Source organism: Aegilops tauschii, chromosome 5 (genome assembly GCF_002575655.3).
Source record: "Aegilops tauschii subsp. strangulata cultivar AL8/78 chromosome 5, Aet v6.0, whole genome shotgun sequence".
Classification (NCBI taxonomy): Eukaryota; Viridiplantae; Streptophyta; class Magnoliopsida; order Poales; family Poaceae; genus Aegilops; species Aegilops tauschii.
Window position 1 is genome coordinate 426,366,123 of NC_053039.3, and position 5,060 is coordinate 426,371,182.

Consider the following 5,060-nt stretch of genomic DNA (forward strand, 5'->3'; position numbering starts at 1 on the left):
TGCTGTCACAATGAACAAAGATTCTACACTTGTAATAGGCTATCAAGCCACGGCTTGGAAGCCTGGTGTATACACCTAAAACCCCGGGTTAGCCTGCCTTCTTAAGTAAGTTACTCCGCCAAGGTAAACCTGGTATGACCCGTTGAACTTTGACAAGTTACTCTGATAAGACCCTGAACTTGTCAAGTTAAAACGACGATTGGTTAAGGATTGAGGACCATCTTAAAAGGCTTTGTAAAATGGTTTAACTCAGTGGCCTGGCAGCCCATGAAAAGCCTCGAAGTTGGGGCCTGGCAGCCCGTGAAAAGCCTTGACGACAAGTTTTCATTTGCTTTTTGCCAAGTTTTTCTCTCTTTTGACAAGACTTATGATGTTTTTTAAACCGGTGTTCATCAACCCGGCTAGGCTGTCAACTACAAGTTGTCAGTACGTAATCATTTATAACCCGGAGTTTCTTAACCCGGTCTGGTTTCGATTCAAAGTCGCCAGCATTGAATAAATCGGTGTTTATCGCAACCCAGAACGGTTTTATCGTAAACCGGCATAATATAACAGGAGTTATTGATACTCCGGATTAGGGTTGTTACCCTCACTACAACAAGTTGGTCAGCCAACATTATGACTCAAGGTCACATGTATCAATTATTTTCGTATTTGATTATCTTTTTGCAGCCAGGGTTTATATATCTGGGCATCATGACCCGTTCGGCGGTAAACCGCCAGGACACTATATACTTCTTGTGTGCAGGAATGACTTGAGTCAATCTCTACGGTTTATGAGCATCATATGTCTTAAGCATGGCGGATTAACAAGTGTCAGGCACAAATAAATATGCACGAAGGCATAACAGACCAAGTGCTTTAACTAGCCTATTACAAGGCGTTTCAGTGCCCAAAAGGATAATTGTTTCTCAAATAAGTGTTGCAACACGTGGAAGACTAAACCGGCCTCCGGATTATGATTGGTCACCAGCTTGACCTGACGGCTGCGGATCATCTTGCACCGGTTCATCCTCTTCGTCTCTACCCAGCGGCTGGAAGTCAATAGTTGTCCAGTCGATCCCAGTTAACGCTTGGAACACAGCTTCATCGCTTATAAGGGTGGACGGTTCAATGTCAGGGGCATAAGTGTGCTTACGGATTGGAGGAATCAGGTTTTGAGCCTCAGGAGTCGGTGCAGCAACCCGTTTGTTATTGGTGTCATAACTCGCCTGGTAAAATGAAAGATCAGCCTCTTCAGCGAGTTGACAAGCCAGTGGACGTACTTCCCGGTTTATGGCGCGGAGATCTTCATTGCCAAATTCTGATCCATCTTCTTTTAAGCTTGGGTAGCCTTTAGCCACGTCCGCCAGATCAAGATCAGGCACCCATGCTTTTGCCCGGGTTAGTGCGGTCAGAGCGCCAACCCTTGCAGCAGATATCTTTAGCTTTTCTACCCGGGCAGGCAGCATAGATAGCATGTCTAAAGTATCCTTGATTAACGTCGGGGGCGGCTTATTGTGAGAAGCGGTGCAGATAATTCATTGCGCGCCGGTGTACAATTGCTCTATCAACGTGTAGGCAGCCTTCAGTTTCTTCTGTACATCAGAGCCCAGATGACTAATGCGAGTTCCTGCATCATTACAAACGTCAGTAAACCAGCAACACATGGGAAGATATGTTGAAAGTATAAAGTAAGGATGTTTACCGAACACAGCAGCAGTCATGGCATGTATCTGCCGCTTTACGCCAGTCAGCTCATCTACCACCGGTTTAAGAGCTGCTTCTGCGTCCTCGGCTCTTTTTCGCAAAGCGGATTTTTCTGTCTCCCAATCCGCCCGCTCCTTGTTGAAGCTCTCTTTCAGTTTTCCATAGCGTCTAAAGCGCTAGTCAACTCTTCCTTGGCCTTGGAGATTTCGGCTTGCTGAGATTTGATGTTCTCTTGCAGATCGGCGGTTTGAGCTTCCTTTTTGCTCAGCTCAGCCTGTAACAGACAGAAGTATAATGAGTTGGTAATACATGTTTGAAGTATCAAGCACATAACAAGTTATGCACCTGATACTTGGGGGCTAATGCATATTTGCTTGTTCTCGGAAATTTCTACAAGTCCCAAGCATAATACAAGTATTACTCTTGGCACTTGGGGGATAATGTATGTTTGTTCAAAGTACTCATCTGGGAAGTCTTTTAAAAGTCCCGGTTCATCTTTATAAAGTTAAACCGGCCCTTGGGGGCTACACCAGTGAAAAAAATGCAGTGTTGCAAATATAAAGTTATTACTAAGTCCCGGTTTAGATTGGTATCATAAACCGTCACTTGGGGGCTACTGGAGTTGATATTTGAAAATGGACATAAGAGACATAGTTGTGTGGTTACCTCATATCGCTCCTTCATCAGATTTACTAAACCGGCTTCATAGTCACGACTGGTGTACAGACGGTTCAAGAAGCCAGAGTGAATGTCTTGGGCGTTGAGATGAGCGTAGCTGGACAAATCGGTGCTCCATTTGCCTTTGCCCATAGCAGAAAGTTCATCCTTGGCGCTATGTTTGGATAAAGCGACCGGGTTGCCAGGAGCAGTGTGGCTGACACCGGTAATCATAACATCATCCTCTTTATCATCAGCAGCCTTCACGGGAGTTGGCGGTCATCAGGTCAGACCAGGCTGGTCGGTTTGTCAGCATGGCCTGTGGTGTCAATTTCTACTTGTTCAGTAAACAAGTCATGGTCTTGAGGCGGCGGATCATTAAGCATGGCATCAGCATCGGTTTCTTCTGGGTCTGGAGTTTTTTCTGGTTCAACAGCCATGTTATCATCAGCCGGTTTATTTAACCGAGCCTTCTTGCTGGGTCTAGGCTTGGCGCTGAGAAAAATAAACATGAGGATCAGTATAGTATGTAAAAATAACACATCAAGGATAAAAACAAGTGCATAGCTCACCCAGGAACTGTTTTGAGGGGTGGAAGCTTTGTGGTCGATGACTCGCCAGAAGATGAGTGGGAAGTGCCCTGATAATTTGAATCAGACGGATTAAGAGGCTGTCGGAAACAACCCGCCTTGGGGCAAGAAGTGTCAAGAGTATAACAGACCTCTGATCAGCGTTTCCGAACCGGAGTGTTCGGTAAACCGACGGAGGTAACTACCTGGCCGTTGTGCCGGGTCGTGCGGCGAGCTTCGTGTTGCTGCGTCTTCAAAAGAAAGTTGGGGTCCAAGTAAGCAAGAGGGTGAGAAAATTTTACTTTCCGGTTTGCTCGACGGATTTTTGATGTTGGCAGAGGATCTGAATCGGAGGAAAGAATGATTACCTCTACGTCATCAGCTTGACTGCCTTCAGCGTCGTCCTGATAAGAGTCATCGTCAATGAGGTGTATGAAAAATGAACCAAGAGAGTCAAATTCTACCTCTGAGTCCGGATTAGCCACATCGTCATCAGCATTTGGCCCGGAAGATGCAGTGGACCTTTTCTTGGCTGTTTTTTTTAACAACCTTGGTCTTCGGGCGAAGTGGCTTGGCCGGTTTATCTTGTGGTTTTGCCGGTTTATCTTGTGGCTTTTTCTTCCAGAACGGATCATCGCCCTGTCAAAGATGGACATGATTTTTCATAAGATATTTTGAAAGAAGCAAGTTAAAGTAAAAAAGGGGATATGATCCTTACTTTTGGCGGTTTATTGGAAACACAGAAAGGGCTTAATCCGGTCTGGCTACAGACAGCCTCCGGTTCATTCAGCATCTTCTTCACAGCCTCAGTAACTTCTGCATCTGTAAGCTGAATATCAATGTGTCGTTGAGGATCCTTCAAACTCCCTGTGTATTCACACATCAAACCGGGGCGCCGGCTTAAGGGCAGAATACTCCAGCTTATCCAACAACGAGCAAAGTCAACACCTGTTAAACCGTTCACCATGAAGGCTCTAAGCTTTGACAGTTGTGGGGCATAGTTGGACCTTTCTTTTGCAGTCAACCTGTGAGGAAAGGGATGTGTATTGCTAAGACGGTGAGGCCGGTAACCCGGCAAGGGGTTTTCGTCAGTTGGAGATGTGTCTTTGCAGTAAAACCAAGTTTGGTTCCACTCCTTGGGGTGACTGTGAAGCTTGGCGTGAGGGAAGCTGACTTCCTTCCTTTTTTGAACCGCCATTCTGTCAAGTTCAGTATTGGGTCCATCTATGAACTCTGTGCGACGGTTTAAGTGGAAGAAATCACTAAACAACTCAACTGTGGGCTCTTCTTGAATGTAAGCCTCACAAAACACTTGGAAATGGCAGATGTTGGACACAGAGTTTGGACCAATGTCCTGTGGGTGAAGCTGGAAACTGGCAAGTACGTCTCGGAAGAATTTTGAACCGGGAGGGCTAAAACCTCGACCCAGATGGTCAACAAAAACCACTACTTCTCCGTCCTTGTGTTCAGGAGGATTTTCTAGACCAGGGGCCCTCCAGTGGATTACCTCTTTCTTGGCTAAGGCACCAGTTGCGACACATCTGCTCAACTGTTCTTCAGTGACTCGGGAAGGAGCCCAGTTGCACTCATAGACTTGTTTGGCCATTTCAATGACAAGCTGAAACATAATTATTGCCGGTTTAAGATTAACAATTGACAACTATGAAGCGATGCGAGGATGTATGCATATTGTTAAACCGGGGTTTGTTATTGATAAACCGGAGTCTGACAATGGAGAAAGTACAATGACGAATGCATTGGCGGTTCAACAGGGGACCAATGGTATCTACTAGGTCATCATTTTTCTACGGGATTAAACCGCCTAATCTGGTATTGAAGATACAAGTCTAAAGAAGCGTAAGTGAAGGAAAAACAAGTTTTACAGCTTGGCGTGGTAATTTCAGATCTGCCGTGCGTTGGAAAATCAAAATATATTCTGACCTAATTTCAAGTGCTCGAAGAGTTCAGCAAGTTCAGATGAGTTTTATATAAGGCAGATGCCCTAAAAAGGAGTTTAAACTACAAGGGCACTGGAAAATATCATATCTAACTAGTCATTGGTATTACTGAAGAGGAACAAGGAAGAACAACTCCAAGACCTTCGAAGAACTACGAAGAACGCTGAACCCTAATGGTGGATCTGGA